Below are 18,394 nucleotides of genomic sequence, written 5' to 3'. Positions count from 1 at the left end.
TTGGCTGGGGGTTGTCCAGGGTCTTGGCGTGTTGAAGAAAAAACGGAACAAAACGCACACACAAAGCAGCAAGAGAATGAAGCAACGAGAGACAAACAAGAAGACAAAAGGACGGAGGAGGAACGAAGGCTCAATTCACGGAGCGGAACAAGCTCGAGCACGGGGATCAAACACCTCCAGCTGGCAATGGCCCTACGCTTTTATAGGGCCAAGAAAACTTGGCGCCACCCCTAGGTGTCCCTCAGAGGCCTCCAATTGGTTACTCCCTATGAAGGCTTGGCCCGTGGCCAATCAGAGGCTGAAGTGGAGACTCCTCTCTTATCCCAGGTTCAACGTAGCCTCACCTTGCCTAGGACTGGCTGCACCTGTGGGTCTTTTGCTCCTCCTTTACCCCCTGCGTACCCTCATTCTCTACTCTCCTGCCTCAATGTGATGGATATCTATGCCAGAAAACTGAAAAATTATGCTCACACAAACACCAATGCCTGCAAGTTTATAGCAGCTTTGTTCATGTTTACCAAAGACGGAACTCAACCTTGAACTGCTGCATAAGGAAACCGTAGTGCCTTCATACCGAGAAATACTATTCAGCAATAAAAAGGACACATGGACCTACCCGGATCAATCAGATGCCTGACGCCAACTGAAGGAAGCCAGGCTCTGAAGGCTCCCGCTGGAGGAGCTTTGGGTCTGGATGATGCTGCAGGGTGCCTGGCTGGGGCAGTCCACAACACTGAGAGGGGCACAGGGCGAGGCTCAGGTGTTCAAGGAAGGCTGGTTGCAGAGGCTCAGCACCTGAGCACTATCTTTAAGGAGCTGCACCTTGATTTTGGTGGTGGTTACGTGACTCTGCGCGCTTGTTGAATTCTTAGAATTGCACGCCAGAAAAGCTGACTTTTACTCTATGTAAATTCAAAAAACTCTAAAAAGAAAGGTGTATTTCAAGATAATTTTTTTTTTTTTTTTTTTTTTTTTTTTTTTGAGAAGGAGTCTTGCTCTGCCTCCCAGGCTGGAGTGCTGTGGCACAATCTCAGCTCACTGCAACCTCTGCCTCCCAGGTTCAAGTGAGTCTCCTGCTTCAGCCTTCTGAGTAGCTGGGATTACAGGTGCCTGCCACCATGCCCAGCTAATTTTTGTATTTTTAGTGGAGAGAGGATTTCACTATGTTGGCCAGGCTAGTTTGGAATTCCTGACTTCAAGTGATCCGCCCACCTCCCAAAGTGCTGGGATTACAGGCATGAGCCACTGTGCTCAGCTAAATACTTTTTTCCCTGCATATTAGCAATAGCCATCAAAATAATGTGGGGGAAAGAGCCCATTCAAAACAACAACATGAAATTAAAAATGCATTAGGTCTCGGAAAAAAAAGCCATGACCTTAGAGTGAACATCAACGTAGTGTTTTCTTGTTGGAAGTGACAGAGCCCACCTGAAACTGCATGAGCAGAGACAGAGACAGGTGGTCTCACTCGTCCCCCAGGCCAGCTGGTTGCAGGATCTCAAACGAGGCGTGTGTGGGCGCCATGGTGTCTCTGCTCTAAACACCTGCTGCTCTCCCTGGTGAATTTTAACTCTGTGTGTGTGTGTGTGTGTGTGTGTGTGTGTGTGTGTGTGTGTGGTGTTGGAAATAGAGGCTCAGTGCTACAAAGAAAAATCAGCATTGAGACAAAGGATCTTACAGCAACGCAACTTTTACTTCCTGGACTGCAGGAAGGGTACCCTCACTAGCCATTGTGCCACGAGAGTACAATGAACAAAGGAAAACACACAAATTTATCCCTTATGCCAGGCGTCCCCAAACTTTTTACACAGGGGGTCGGTTCCCTGTCCCTCAGACCATTGGAGGGCCGCCACATACTGTGCTCCTCTCACTGACCACCAATGAAAGAGGTGCCCCTTCCTGAAGTGCGGTGGGGGGCCGGATAAATGGCCTCAGGGGGCCGCATGCGGCCCACCGGCCATAGTTGGGGGACGCCTGCCTTATGCATTTGGGGTTGTCCTTGCTGCTTCGTGTGATCTCCATTGGCTGGAGCCAGACTTCGCAATCTAAACTGAAACCCAATTGGCTAATAACTTAAAACTTTTCTAAACAGGTAAAAGCAATGGAAAGCTGGGACATGCCTGTGAACACGTCTGGCAGATACCTTGGTTAAAGTACAAGGACATAGAATGTACTAGGTGCCTGTAAGCATGGTATGTTTTAACAGCTACATAGCATAGGGCTTAGTAAAGTTATTAGCACACTTATTCTTTAGCAAGAAAGGAAACTTTAAAAAGGAACTTTTCTGCGTCTTACAGGTGTATGCACACAGGCACGTGTACACACATATACACACACACACACAGAGTTAAAATGGCGTGGCGGTGGTTATATCACATGGTTTGTGCGTGTGCGTGCGGGTCACGGGTTGAATGTTAAAGTCCTAACTGCCAGTGCCTGTGGATGGGGCCTTGTTTGGAAACAGGGTTTTTGCAGATGATCAAGGTAAGATGAAGTCAGTTGGGTGACCCCATTAAAAGGGGAAATTCGCTCTGAAAAGGGGCAGCAGCACATCAGGAACCTATGAAAAAAAGTGGGGGGGACATTTGGACGCAGAGACAGAGATGCACGTGTGAAGATGAAGGCAGAGATCGGATGACTCTTCTACAAGCCCAGGGATCCCCAAAGGCTGCCCTCCAACAACCGTAGGCTAAATGAGAGAGCTGGGGACAGACTCTCCCTGACCGTTCTGGGAAGGAGCCAGCCTTGCCCGTGCCTTGCTTTTGGGCGTCCAGCCTCCAAAGCTTGGGACAATCTGTTTCTGTTGCTGGAGCGCCCTAGCATGTGGCACTTTGTAAACACAGCCTGTGCAAAGTGATGCAGTGTGTGCCCTGCTACTTAGTGGGTTTGCACTTCTTAGCCTTTAATAAACACCGTGGAAGACATGAAGTTAATTCAGAGAATTCCCAGTGACACGCCCGGCCACAGTGCACACACACACACACACACACACACACAGTGACACATGTTAATTCCAGGTGTAAGTTCACAAAGATTTGGAATCATTTGGGCTCACAGTTTTGGTTTTCAACTTGTGGTCTTATATTTTCCTAGCTTTGAGTAATAGGTTCAAAATTAATAATTGGTAGGCTGGGCGTGGTGGCTCACCCCTGTAATCCCAGCACTTTGGGAGGCCAGGGTGGGTGGATCATGAGGTCAGGATATCAAGACCATCCTGGCCAACAAGGTGAAACCCCGTCTTCACTAAAACTACAAAAATTAGGCAAGCATGGTGGCACATGCCTGCAATCCCTGCTACTTAGGAGGCTGAGACAGAAGAATCGCTTGAACCTGGGAGGTAGAGGCTGCAGTGAGCTGAGATCACACTACTGCATTATGGCCTGGGCAACAGTCTCAAAAAAAAAAAAAAGAAATAAAATAAACAATTGTCCAGGCACAGTGGCTCACGTCTGTAATCCCAGTACCTTACGAGGTCAAGGCAGGAGGATTGCTTGAGTCCAAGAGTTTATGACCAGCTGGGCAACATAATGAGACCCTTGTCCCTACAAAAAATTTAAAAAATTAGCCAGCATGGTGGCGCATGCCTGTAATCCCAGTTACTCAGGAGGCTGAGGTGGAAGGATCTCTTGAACCCAGGAGCTGGAGGCTGCAGTGAGCCGTGATCTTGCCACTGCACTGCAGCCTGGGTGACAGAGCCAAGACCCTGTCTTAAAAAAAAAAAAATGTAACCCAGGCTGGGCACGGTGGCTCACACCTATAATCCCAGCACTTTGGGAGGCTGAGGTGGGCTGATCACCTGAGGTCAGGCGTTCTAAACCAACCCTTATAAATGGGGTAATGATGACTCTGACCATCAGAGCTGAGATGCGGCTGGCACACACCAGTGTGGGGTCCATTTCAACCAAGCAGTGCTGGGGTCCTGCCAGTCATTATCATTATTATTATTATTTTGAGATGGGGTCTCACTCTGTGGCTCAGGCTGGAGTACAGTGGTACAATCCTAGTTCCTGCAGCCTTGACCTCCTGGGCTCAAACAATTCTCCTGCCTCAGCCTCCTGAGTAGCTGGAACTACAGGTGCACACCACCATGCTCAGCTAATTTATTAATTTTTTTTAGAGACAGGGTCTCACTATGTTGCCCAAGCTGTTCTTGAACTCCTGGCCTCAAGTGATCCTCCTGCTTCAGTCTCCCATAGTGCTGGGATTACAGGTGTGAGTCACCATGCTGAGCCCAGCTATTAAACATTTTGAACACCACTCCTATCTAAGAGCCCCCACATGGTTATTGTGAGGACATCACTCCATTCATGTAAACCTTGGAGAACAGGGCCTGGCACACAGCAAGGGCTCCGGGAATATCATTTTTATCATTGAGTTTCTCAGGCAGGCAGACGCCCCCCCCCCCAGACCCACCCTATCCTTACAGATGTTAATTCCAGAGAAAGGAAATTCCTTCATTTCCCAACTCCCATGTATCAAATCTCACGAAGGGGCTGAAAGATCTGACCTGGGCTGTGATCAATCACTGCGGTCAAGGAGATGGAGTTCTCTGATTGGCTCCTACTGGTTCATGGCTATACCCTGTTGGTGGGGACGGCACCCCTGGCACCCCTGGGAGTGGGAAGGAAAGAGGCTCCGAGGCCGGGGAAGTGGTTGCTGGGTAGATACTAACACATACACGCACACGAATGGGAAAAAAGAAAAGAAATGTCTTCTCCACCAGGGCATATAAAAAACCACTTTGCATAAAAGGAGAGAGTTATGATGTTGCTGCATTGAAGACAATATTATAAAGATGTAATTTCCCTCTGAGTTAGTCAATAAATTTAAAGCAATCCCATACAAAAGCCCAGCAAGTGTTCTGAAATGCGGTAACATGATTTTAAGGCTCATGCACGCATAAGAACAGCCAAGAAAAATGTGAAAATATAAAGGAATAATGAAGAGGGCTTACCCTATCAGACATTAAAATGCATCACTAGCTAGATCAACTAAAGCAACGTGAATCCGGGAGAAAGAAACGGATAGATCAATGAGTGAGAAGGCAAGCGCTGGGAAAAGACGGGGCCCGGATGAGGATTTAGTGAGAGGTGGGAGTGGCATCTCGCGTCAGTGGGTGTAGGATGGACTGCTCAATAACTGCAGGACATCTGGTCGATCATTTGGAAGAAGATTCAGACGCTCTCTACTTTGCATGCCAAACCAAAATAAATCCCAAAGTAGTAAATGTTTAAGATAAAAAGATATCAGGCCGGGCACAGTGACTCACACCTGTAATCTCAGCACTTTGGGAGGCCGAGCGGGGAGGATCACGTGAGGTCAGGAGTTCAAGACAAGCCTGGCCAACATGGTAAAACCCTGTCTCTACTAAAAATACCAAAATTAGCCGAGCACCGTGGCAGGCACCTGTAATCCCAGATACTCAGGAGGCTGAGGCAGGAGAATCTCTTGAACCCAGGAGGCAGTGATTGCAGTGAGCCGAGATCGCGCCACTGCACTCCAGCCTGAGTCACAAAGCAAGACTCCATCTCAAAAAAAAAAAAAAAAAAAAAAAAAAGATATCAGGCTCACTCGGTGGTGCACGTCTGTAATCCTTGTACTTTGGGAGGTAGAGGCGGGAGGATCACTTAAGGTCAGGAGTTTGAGACCAGCCTGGCCAACATGGTGAAGCTCCGTCTTTACTAAAAATACAAAAATTAGCCAGATGTGGTGGCGGACCCCTGTCATTCCAGCTACTCAGGAGGCTGAGGCAGAAGAATCTCTTGAACTCGGGAGGTGGAGGTTACAGCGAGCCAAGATCGCGCCACTGCACTCCAGCCTGGGTGACACCGCAAGGCTCTGTCTCAAAAAAAAAAAAAAAAGCAAATTATATACTATTTTCTATTAGGAGTGGGCTGGGTTTCTTAGTGGATTAAAAACAGAACCCATGGGAATCTTGCATCTCGAGGCCTTCAGCAGCGCGGCATGGCGGTTATGAACTTCACGCGTGCTATTCCGAATGCCAACGATCCGTCCCTCTTCACTGCTGCTAGCGTTTAGCTCTCTGGTAATATTATAATTTGGCCCTTTCTCTGCTGGTGAACATCTCGGCTGTTTCCATTTTTGCCTGTTGTGAATGGGACTATTATGAAATTCTGAAACAAAACAGAATCTGTAAAAACAAGAGATGGATATATTTTGTTAAATAAATGTTCAAAACATCTTTACATCAAAATAAACATGGGCACGTGGGCACATGCCTTGGGCGGCTTTTTGGTGGGCAGAGTCCTGCTGGTCTGGCCCCCAGTCCCGTAGCTGCAGGTGGTGGTGCGCAGCCCTCCCTGGAGTCTTGCCCTGGGCACCTGGAGCTGCCCACCCGGATGCGATGATGTGTCAGGGAGCTTGGTCCTCACCTCTGGTTGGTTTGCAGTGAGTTCCCGATGGACCCAGGGCAGGACAGATTCCATGATCCAATCTGCATTATGGAGTCCTCTGTGGGGTCTGGCAAAGGCTTTATATGGCATGGAGTCAAGCAATTGAACTTCTCCCCTCTCCTCCCATCAGAGGAAGGGCAGGTGAAGCGGGGAACTGGCAGAGTCCTGGCCATGCTGGCCTGCGAGGACCGCCATAACAAACACCCCAGACTGGCTGACTTAAACCAGTCATTGATTGCTCACAGCTCTGGAGGCCAGAAGTCCTTGGTCAGGGTGTGGCAAGGCTGGCTCCTCCTGAGGCTTCTGCTTGGCTTGTAGATGACTGTCTTCTCACTTGAGTCCTCACAGCACCAGCCCTCTATGGTCAGTGTTGGAATCTCCTCTTCCAGCTAGGCGAGGTAGATCATGCCTGCAATCTCAGCACTTTGGGAGGCTGAAGTGGTGACCTCATCTGAGGTCAGGAGTTCGAGACCAGCCTGGCCAACATGATGAAATCCCGTCTCTGCTAAAAATACCAAAGTTAGTCAGGCGTGGTGGCAGACACCTGTAATCTCAGCTACTCAGGAGGCTGAGGCGGGAGAATCACTTGAACTCTGGAGGCAGAGGTTGCAGCGAGCCGAGATTGTGCCGTTGCACTCCAGCCTAGGCAACAAGAGTGAAACTCCGTCTCAAAAACAAAAGCAAAAATAAACAAATCTCCTCTTCCTCCTGAAAGCACTCCCTAATTACTTGCAAAGAATTCCTGTTTTCAGACTCTGCCTCAAGAGAACTCAACGTAAAACAGTGAGTACCAGGCGTGGCTCTACAGGCCTGAAGAAGGAAGTCTTGACCCTGTCTCCACCCACTGGGCAGATGGCCAGGAGGCACCTGGTAACAGTCTTAGGCTGGCTGGGATGATCCCTGAAAGGTAAAAGACAAGTGAATGCCCCTAGCACTTTCTACCACTAAGGCAGAGTGCCACGCTAGGTAGGCTGCGTTAGGTGAGATGGCTTCCCCACGCTTATCAAGAGGCATGGATGATGCTAAGGTTAAGTGGCACGTTGATGCAAGGACTCTGCCACAGAGACTCAGGTACAAGGAATCCTCACACTTGGGCCATTTGGCCGGCGGCTCCTGTGGCGCTCAAGGCACCTGCAGTGTTCGGATGTCAGGCCAGCCATGTTCAGTACCATATATAGTACAGGGCAAGACCTCAGTCCCAGAGCCGGGCAACGCCGCAGTGGAGAACTGCTTCCTATTCCAAACTGCAGCTCCTGGTGCGCTGGGGGGCCTGGTCCTGGCTGGGCATCTAACCACAGGGCGTCCTGTGACTGTGCTGCCTGTGGGCTGCCCACCCTGAGCTGGGGGCTGAGAAACCCAACAAATCCTGAGCGCTCGCTAGCCATCAGCAGTCCCTCCATGACTGGGCCTGGACAGCTGCACAGAAGCGTGGCCTGGCCGCCCGTGTCTCCTGATTGTTGCAGCCATGAGTCTGTATCAGCTCACACCTGTGGGTTCAAAGATCGGCTTATGAGAGAGAGAAGGCTGGGCTCACGGGAGCTGAGAGCGGGCAGCCCGCCAGGCAGCGCTCCCGTGTGCAGAGAGAAGGAGCGAAAAGTCGGGATCCGTACGGATTCATGAGCGGCCAACGGCATGGCTGCTGGGCTGAGGAGGTGGGAGGAGCAAGAATGGGATTCTGGGGACAAATAATTGTGGAAGAGACGTGGGGGACCTGCAGGAGTGGGCTCAGAGCACAAGAACCTTTGCAGCTCCTGGTGGCAACCACCAGAGGGAGCCCACTGCAGAACAAGGCTCTGAGCAACCAGGTGGAAAGGAGGGTTCATCTCAGGACGCCAGTCAATCTCCATCCTCAGCCAGCCAGCCTCCACCCTCAGCCAGCTGGCCTCCATCCTCAGCCACCCTAGCCTCCATCCTCAGCCAGCCAGCCTCCACCCTCAGCCAGCCTAGCCTCCATCTCCAGCCAGCCTCCACCCTCAATAAGCCAGCCTCCATCCTCAGCCAGCCGGCCTCCACCCTCAGCCACCCCAGCCTCTACCCTCAGCAGCCAGCCTCCACCCTCAGCCAGCTTCCATCCTCAGCCACCCCAGCCGCCACCCTCAGCCACCCAAGCCTCCACCCTCAGCCAACCAGCCTCTACCGTCAGCCAGCCAGCCCCCACCCTCAGCCAGCCAGCCTCCACCCTCAGCCAGCAAGCCTCCACCCTCAGCCAGCCAGCTTCCATCCTCAGCCAGCCAGCCTCCACCCTCAGCCAGCCAGCCTGCACCCTCAGCCAGCTGGACTCCATCCTCAGCCAGCCAGCCTCCACCCTCAGCCAGCCAGCCTGCACCCTCAGCCAGCTGGACTCCATCCTCAGCCAGCCAGCCTCCAACCTCAGCCACCCGAGCCTCCATCTTCAGCCAGCCTCCACCCTCAGCCACCACAGCATCACCCTTGGTCATTCGATGCTGTGCACAGGCTCTTCTTTGGCATAGCCGTGATAGCAGGGAGGGCGCCTCTACAGGGCCCAATAGCAAGAACCTCCCTTCACCAGGGTGTGTCTAGCTTCTGCCATGGCTAGATATCTGGACCTCGCTATGTATGAGGCCATCTCTCGAGGTGGCAGCGGCAAGTGGGTGTCACTGGATCTCTTCTGGCCTGGATTCATGCTGGGTCAGCCAGGACCAGACCCGGGGCCCATGGAGTGTCTGATACGTTGGCTCTAGGACCCGCATGACGTCATTTTGGCTCAAGGGACCTGCTTTATGGAGAAGAGGGTTATTGGCGAGCACAGGACCATGGGATTCTCTGATCCCACCACATAGTACCTCACCCCAAAACTGCTAGTCAGATAGAGTGGTGGGTGGAATTGGAATGACAGCTAAGAGGGCCTGCTTGGAGATGACGCTGTGCGGACAAGGCCACGTCCCTCAGCGTGTGGCATACAGGTTAACACAGCAGTGCTGTTTTCCCAGTGAATAGAAGACAGTTTCCGAGAGCCAGAGGGGAGGAGGTAGGGGGGCCCCATTGTCCATCACCGCCGGTGACCCACGCGGGGAATGTCTGCTTTCCATCCCACGACTTTAGGCTTCGCGGCTCCAAGGATCCTGGTTCCGAGAGGCAAGAGGCTTCCACCAGGGGATACAATAGGGTCCCACTATGTTTAAAGCTATCGCAGCAGCAAAACAGCAAAAGAATGAGCACAACTCAGTCCACGCTTGCTTAAGGGGCCTTTTTCTACTCCTGCACATAGACTGGGAGAGTTTTAGAGCACTGAGGGAAAAACGCGAGAATAGCAACCACGTGACTTTCAAAACGAACTCTGGGATTTAAAGGGAGGTGTATAAACAGCTAACTCGGTTTTGTTAAAGATTTATAGGCGCACTGTGAGCTGGCCAAGCACTGAGAAGCCTCCGACCTCCTCTGACCCTCACTGGTGTCCAGATGTCTGTGGTCATCCGTCACCTCATGGTCCCAATCCCCTCTTCTTCCCCTACACTTACCATAAACGGAGCCTGAAACTTGTACTAAAGATGGTGTTTAGGGCGCTAGCCTGCCATCTTTCCGGTCTGCCGGGCCTCTGAATACACCTGCTTTTCCTCCCCCCAGCACTCACCTCTCAAGTTTTATCTTCTACAATCACAGCGAGCAGGTGAACCTGGGTTTCATTGCAAGATGGATGTCGCCTGTTTACTCTGGACTCCTTTACCAAGATAGAAACAAGCAAACAAAGCAGTCACCTGAGGCTAGGCACAATGGTTCACACCTGTAATCCCAGCACTTTGGGAGGCTGAGGCGGGCGGATCACAAGGTCAGGAGTTCAAGACCAGCCTGGCCAACATGGTGAAACCCCGTCTCTACTAAAAACACAAAAATTAGCCTGGTGTGGTGGCGGGCACCTGTAATTCCAGCTACTTTGGAGGCTGAGGCAGGAGAATTGCTTGAACCCGGGAGGCGGAGGTTGCAGTGAGCTGAGATTGCACCACTGGTCTCCAGCCTGGGTGACAGAGTAAGACTCTGTCTCAAAAATAAATAAATAATAATAATATTTATTTAAATAATAATTTTAAAAAGTAACTATCAGTATGTTAGGGCTGAAGGCTGATATTTTATTATTCATCCTCTGTTTGTTTCCTCTGTTATTTGTTCCTCTGTTTCCTTTTTTTGTGCTCCTATGAGTTACTTGAACGTTTTTAATAATTCAGTTTTTACTGAGTGATAGTGTTTTTTAGTATATCTTGCAGTATAGTTTTTTTAGTGGTAGCTCTAGATATTACGGTACACATACGTAGCTTATCATAGCCTACTGGTATCAATATTTTATCATTTCTTTTTTTCTTATTTTGAGATGGAGTCTTGCTCTGTCACCCAAGCTAGAGTACAGTGACATGATCTTGCCTCAGTGCAACCCGGCTAATTTTTGTATATTTGGTAGAAACGAGGTTTCACCATGTTGGTCAGGCTGGTCTTGAACTCCTGACCTTGCGATCCGCCCGCCTCAGTCTCTCAAGTGCTGGGATTACAGGCGTGAGCCACTGCGCCTGGCCAGTAATTACTTTAAATAGTTGTAACATACCAATTAAAAGACAGAGATGGACAGAGTGGATTTTTAAAATAAAACACATTAACCAACTATATACTGCCCACAAGAAGCTCACTTCAAATATAACTATCTTGGTTGGTTGAAAATAAAAGAATGATAAAAGAGACACCCTGCAACCATTAATTTTTTTTTTTGAGACAGGGTCTTGCTCTGCTGGCCAGGCTGGAGTGCAGTGGCACAATCATAGCTCACGGCAGCTTCAACCTCCTGGCTCAAGCCATCCTCCCACCTTAGCCTCCCAAGTAGCTGGGACCATAGGCACACACCACCGCACCCAGCTAATTTTTTGTTATTTTTGTAAAGACGGGGATCTCACCATGTTGCCCAGAGTTGTCTCCAACTCCTGGGCTCAAGCAATCCTCCTGCCTCAGCCGTCCAAAGTGCTGGGATGATAGGCGTGAGCCACTGTGTCTGGCTGACAGTGCTGTTTGCACTCAGTGAGGAGACCTTTCTGCGTGTATGAACACACAGCTGGTGGAAGCGTTGTGTGGTTTCCAGAACCCAGCATCTACTCTTGGCAACTGAACCACACCCGTCGCCTCTCTTCCAGGTCACATCGCCAAGAATGGAGATGTCAAGTGTGCGCTGAGTAAAGCATGTCAATCCATCGCAGACCATGCGAAAATGGTCGCCCAGTGATTGAATTTAAGGTAAACTTTCCTGTTAATGGATTTCTCTCTCCTGATCAACTCTCTTTGCTGGAAAAACTCCTACCTCAGAGGAAGGAAGAAGAGATGGATAAGATGGGTCAGGTAGAACTGGTGGACTTTGGTCTACATCAGGAAAGACGGCATTATTACAATAAAGAAGCATCTAAGGACAACGAGCATCATCCCAGAGCGGGAGTAAGGGTCAAACCTCTCCCTCCCCTCTCCTTCCCCTGTCCCCTCCTCTTCCCTCCCCTTCCCTCCCTTCCCTTCCCTTCATCTCTTTTTGAGACAGAGTCTTGCTTTGTCACCCAGGCTGGATGGAGTACAGTGACATGATCTCGGCTCACTGCAACCTCTGCCTCTCAAGTTCAAGCGATTCTCCTGCCTCAGCCTCCTGAGTAGCTGGGATTACAGGCATGGGCCAGCACGCCCAGCTAATTTTTGTATTTTTAGTAGAGATGGGGTTTCACTTCGTTAGTCAGGCTGGTCTCGAACTCCTGACCTCATGATGTGCCCGCCTTGGTCTCCCAAAGTGCTGGGATTACAGGCGTGAGCCACTGCACCTGGCCTCCTTTCTCTTTTTTAGAGAGACAGAGTCTTGCTCTGTCACCCAAGCTGGAGAGCAGTGGTGCAATCATAGCTCACTATAGCTTCACATAGCTTCAAACTCCCCGGCTCAAGACATCTTCCCACTTCAGCTGCCCAAGTAGCCAAGACTGTGGGTGCACATCACCATGACCAGCTACATTTTTATTTTTATTTTTGTAAAGACGAGGTCTTGCTATGTTGCCCAGGCTGGTCTCGAACTCCTGGACCCAAGCGATCCTCTCACTTTGGCATCCCAGAGTGTTGGGACTACAGGCGTGAGCCACTGCATCCAGCCTAACGTCAAAGCTCTTAATGGGACCTGTGAATAACACTCACTCCGGGAACTTCACGAACAGGAGGGAATGAGTGAGGGATTGCAGTCATCATATGTTCCCGACTTGCTGCTCTTTCTGTCTTAATATCCCACTATGGCTGTGTTTTAAAAGTTAGATGAAGAAAAAATGCAACTACCAAAGCCCTGAAAAAAATTATGCAAACATTCATCTGAAATAGGCCATGAATTTAAAAGTAAAAATTAAACTATAATCTTCTAAAATATCGCAGAAATAGTGGAACACCTTCAGGACCTCTGACTAGGCAATGTGGCACCAACAGCGTGATATATGAACTTAAAAAATGAATCAATTAGACTTCAAAAAGTTAGAAAAAAAAAAACTCTTGATTTAAAAGGATGCAAAGACAAGCCACAGGCAGGAGAGAGTATTTGCAAAGCACACGTCTGACAAAGGTCTTCTTTCTATAAAAATGTACCTAAAATGCAATTTAAAAAATGTAAAGAACACTTAAGACCCCACAGTACAAACAAACAAACAAAAAAAAAACGCAGAAAATGAGAGAAAAGGCTGGGCACGGGGGCTCACGCCTGCAATCCCAGCACTTTGGGAGGCTGAGGCTGGTGGATCACCTGAGGTCAGAAGTTTGAGACTAGCCTGACCAATATGGTGAAACCTCATCTCTACCAAAAATACAAAAATTGGCTGGGTGTGGTGGTGGGTGCCTGTAATCCCAGCTACTCAGGAGGCTGAGGCAGAAGAATCGCTTGAACCTGGGAGACGAAGTTTGCAGTGAGCCGAGAATGTGCCACTGCACTCCAGCCTGGGTGATAGAGCGAGACTCTGTCAAAAAAAAAAAAAAAAAAAAAGAAAGAAAACAGAGAAAGAAAGAGTGGGGTGGGGAGGAGAGAGAGAGAGAGACAAACAGAAAGAAAAAGAGAAAGAAAGAAAAGAGAGAAAGAAAATGGAGAAAAATATGGAAGGAGACATTTCATCAAAGTAGCGATACAGAGGGCCGACAAGCACGGGATAGGAGTTCACCATCAGTAAATACTAGAGAATAGAACTTAAAACCACGGTGAGGCATCACTGCAGACTGTTAGAATGGCCAAACCAGAAAACGGTGATACGACCCAATGCCAGTGAGGGTGTGGAGAAACTGCGTCTCGCAAACATTGGTGGTGGGACCAAAAACGGGGCAACCACCCTGAGAGACAGTGAAGAGCAGCAAACACGCGCTTCCTCTGCACCCCAGCAATGGCACGCCTGTGCATTCGTCCCAGAAAAATGAAAACTAAGTTCACACAAAAGCCTGGGCATGAATTCTCACAAAGTTTATTTGTAATGGCCCCAAAGTGCAGAACAACCCAAATGTTTTCCCACAGGTGAGTGGGCAGACAAACGGGTGTGTCATTATACAGTGGAGTATTACTCAGTGCTGAAAAGGACCAAACTGTTGATCCATGAAAGAACTTGGGTGGGCCGGGCACAGTGGCTCATTCCTGTAATCCCAGCATTTTGGGAGGCCGAGGTAGGTGGATCACCTGAGGTCAGGGGTTTGAGACCAGCCTGGCCAACATGGTGAAACCCCGTCTCTACTAAAAATACAAAAAATTAGCCGGGCGTGGTGGTGGGCGCCTATACTCCTAGCTACTTGGGAGGCTGAGGCAGGAGAGTCGCTTGAACCTGAAAGGCGGAGGTTGCAGTGAGCTGAGACTACACCATTGCACTCCATCCAGGGCAGCAAGAGCAAACTCCATCTCAAAACAAAACCAAAGAGAGAGAGAGAACTTCGGTGGAGCTCAAGAGCCTTAGGCTTAGTGGGGGAAAAAAAGACCTCAAAGGTTACACAGGGTGTGATTCCATTCATATAACGTCCTGAAAGTGACAGAAATGAAGAAGAGACCTGTGGCTGCCAGGCAGGGGTAGGGTTGGGCAGAGTGGGGGGTGGCAAGATCTCTGCAGTGAGGGAACAGTTCTGAATCTCAGCTGGGGAGACGGTTACTGAAATCTGTGTATGTGGGGTGAGTTTGCAAAGAACTACACACGTACAGGCAGATGAATGTGTGTGCAGGCTGGTAGGAACTGAATCAGCTCTTAGTCTAGTTAACAGAAAAACACCAAGGTGCAAGCTGACTTCCTGGTTTTGATACTGTACCCCAGTTACGTAAGGTGTCACCGCTGGGGGAAGCGGGGTGACTCTATTTTTACAACTTCCTGTGACTCTATAATTACTTCAAATTTGAAACCAAATTTTTAAAGACTCCTAGGAAGTAGAACAAAAGGGCAATGTAATGGAGTGAGAAGAGATGCTGAGAAAGTCACAGTCACAGAAAGAGGCTGTCCCCACGCCCCGCGTGTGCCCCCAGCTCCCGCGCCAGAGCCCACGTCCCTACCTTCTCTCCCGCTAAGGAAGAGGAACAGCGGCCAAGTCCAAGGTCAAGGCCAGCCCTTCCATGGAGCACAGCATCCCGTCCCGTCCTACTCAAACATTGCTTTGGCATTTCTTTCCCTCTTCCATTCACCATCACGTCTTCTTCACTGGATCCTAAAACACAGTGATTTCCCCATCTTCATGTACCATGCCCTACACCCCATCTGGGGGAACAGAGGCTCCAAACATCTGTTGTTACAGAAAATAAAGAGATGCCTCTGTGCACATCTGTTTGCAGGGTAGAGCTTTTGAGCCTGCTACATTTTTTAGAGAGAAAGGGCTGCAGGCCATGTGCGGTGGCTCACGCCTGTAATCCCAGCACTCTGGAGGCCGAGGTGCGCAGATCACAAGGTCAAGATATTGAGACCATCCCGGCCAACATGGTGAAACCCCATCCCTACTAAAATACAAAAATTAGCTGGGCATGGTGGCACGCGCCTGTAGTCCCAGCTACTCTGGAGGCTGAGGCAGGAGAATTGCCTGAACGTGGGAGGTGGAGGTTGCAGTGAGAGATGGTGCCACTGCACTCCAGCCTGGAGACAGAGCGATACTCTATCTAAAAAAAAAAAAAAAAAAAAGAGAGAGAGAGAGAGAAAAGGGCTAGAAAGGCAGATACCAACATATTCCCATGGTTTGCTCAGGGTGGGGAGAGCGAATGATTTCTAGTTCCTTCTTTAACTGTTTTCTAAAGTTTAGGTAGCAAAAGGATTATTTTTGAGATAAGAAAAAAAACAATAAAATTGTTTGTGTTTTAATAAAATTGTTATTCTTTAACATACTGGCTGGGCACGGCAGCTCATGCCTATAATCCCAGTACTTTGGGAGGTCGAGGCAGACAGATCACTTGAGTTCAGGTGTTCAAGACCAGCCTGGGCAACATAACAAAACAAGGCTCTACAGAAAAGAAAAAAAAAACATTAGCCAGGTGTGGTGGTGCACACCTGTGTTCCCAGCTACTTGAGAGGCTGAGGCAGGAGGATCACCTGAGGTCAGGAATTTCAGGCTGGGTGAGTCATGAGCGCACCACCGCACTCCAGCCTGGGCGACAGAGCAAGACCCTGTCTCAATAAAATGAAAACTGTTAATGGCTCCCTCTGCCCAGAACCCGGCTCTCATTTTTTCATGATTGCAAAGCAGACTGAAGAGCCTGGCTGCACCCCATCTCTGGTCTCAGGAGGCCAGGCCCCTCACTGCCCTGTGGTGGCCCCTCGGGGTGGGTCCAGGGGTCTGTGATCTCCACACCCCAGTTCCTGCCATCCTCTCTGGGTAGAGTCTGCTCCCTGTCCCCGAAACCGTCTCTGCCACACCAACTCCTGTTTGTCCTTCAGAATCTTTTTCTTTGCCTGTTTTTTGTTTTTGCCTTTTTTTTTTTTTTTTTTTTTTTTTTTTTTTTTTTTTTTTTTTTTTTTTTTGCCTCTCTTTTTGAGACGAGAGTCTCTGTTGCCAGGCTGGAGTGTAATGATGGCACAATCTTGGCTCACTGCAACCTCTGCCTCCTGGATTTACAGGCACACGCCACCATGCCAGTCAATTTTTGTGTTTTTAGTAGAGACGGGGTTTCACCATGTTGGCCAGGCTGGTCTCAAACTCCCACCCTCGGCCTCCCAAAGTGTTGAGATTACAGGCATGAGCCACAGTGCCCGATCACCTTCAGGGTCTTGAGCAATCACCTCCTCTAAAAGCCTCCCTGTCCCCAATGGAGATGACAGCCCCCTCCTCTGTGGCTGTCCCCAGGCCAGCCTCCCCCATCACCCACTCCAGGCCGGCTCTGAACCTTCTTGCCCCTGCTGTCTGTGAACTGAGTGCAATAGGCCCCATCTCAGGCCCTGGTGACCTGCTATGCAGTCAGCAGGGAGCCCAGTGGGAGGTGAGAGGGAGATCCTAAGAGTGGGGTAGGCGTGTGTCCCCAGCCCTCCCGAGAGGCTGCCCGGGCCCACTGAACCTCCCCTGAGGTCCCTCTCCAGGGCCCGGGGCGCCTCTCTGCACCTCTCTCTCTCTCTTTCCCTCCGGGTTCTGGGGCTCTCCTCCCCCTCTCCCGGGGGGGCCAAGGTGTGCCATCAGCTTGGTCTCTCTGCAAATGGCCCCTTCATAGGCAGCCCCTTGAAGGATTCTACTTTGAGGTGTCCGCTCTTTCGTGTTGGAACCATGACTGACATATTTTTGGCGGGGAGGGGCGGCATGTCTGGTACCCAGAGGCTCTCTGCATTTCTGCTGAGCGAAGGCGCGGGTGGCGGAGACTGGGCCTTGGGCTCCCTGTTCTTCTTGCTCTGCCCCCTGCCCCGTGGAGGGACCCCGGGACTCCGCCATGCCTTCAGCCTTGGTGCCCAGAGGACCCCACGTCTTTGCCCTCCATGTCTGTGGCCTTGGCCATGGGCCCCTGGGCCAGGGTGCCCTGTCCACCCTTTTCCTGTAAGCTCGGCCCTGTGGCTCACCCTTACCCGTGGGACACCAGCAGATGTGACTGTGGGGTTTGCTCCCTCAGCCATCGCCACCGGGACCAGAGCCCACTGGAGGGTGGGAGACTGTGGGGAAGAACCCAGCCCTCCCTGCATCCCTCGACACGAGAGTATGCCCCCTTGCCAGCTGCCCGCCGAGTGGGCCATTGGGAGTTAGGCAGCATTATCACGGCAATGCATGACCAGTGCAGTGTGGGAGGGGCAGACGGCGGCGGTCACCCCACTGGACAAATGAGGAGACTGAGGTGCGGAGGGTCAGTGGCTTGCTGTGGTCACACAGTTGTAGGGGCATGGCCTGGGCCTGAGCCTTCGCTGTGGCTTCCAAAGCACCTGTCTCGCAGATGAGAAAGAGCTGCCCTCCAGGGCCGTCCCTTGGAAACTGGGCACCCATCCCAGCTGCAGGGCAAGGCTGGCTTTGGGAGGTTGCTCCTGAGCCCAGCTCTTAGCCCACAGGGCACCGACCCCCTCAACTTCCCAGCCTCTACCTCCATCCTCGCCCTAACCGAATACCACCCCTTCCAGGAAACCTTCCTGGCTCTTCCCAGTCGGGAGTTCCCATTATTCCTGGGCCTGCAGAGTTTCCCCTGCTGCCCTGAGCCAGGTGACCCCTCCACACCGAGTGCGCTGTCAGCTTGGAGCTCCCTGGTGGCTGGGGCTGGGCTTGGCTGGGCTCCTCCCTATGCCCACACAGAGCTTGAAGCAGAGTCCTGCACACAGTAGGCGCTTCATAGGTGTGTCTTCTGCTTACGTGCTGTCACCTCCACCATGATACCTTCGAGCAAGGGCACAGGAACTCAGGGTTCTTTGTCCCAGGACTAGTTGGCCGGGCGTTCTCAGACACTGGGGCCAAGCCCTGCAGCTCCCGGGAGGCCTGAGCTACCAGGCTGGGCGTCCTGGCTACTGAGAATCCAGCACCTCCCCGCCTGCTGTTTCTCCTTGCTCTTCTTTGGGCTCTGGACTCTCCACAGGCACCTGCCCTCC

Source organism: Saimiri boliviensis, chromosome 1 (assembly GCF_048565385.1).
Source record: "Saimiri boliviensis isolate mSaiBol1 chromosome 1, mSaiBol1.pri, whole genome shotgun sequence".
In the NCBI taxonomy this organism is placed as follows: domain Eukaryota; kingdom Metazoa; phylum Chordata; class Mammalia; order Primates; family Cebidae; genus Saimiri; species Saimiri boliviensis.
The sequence above is the reverse complement of the archived record's forward strand: the minus strand, read 5'-3'. Positions refer to the sequence as shown.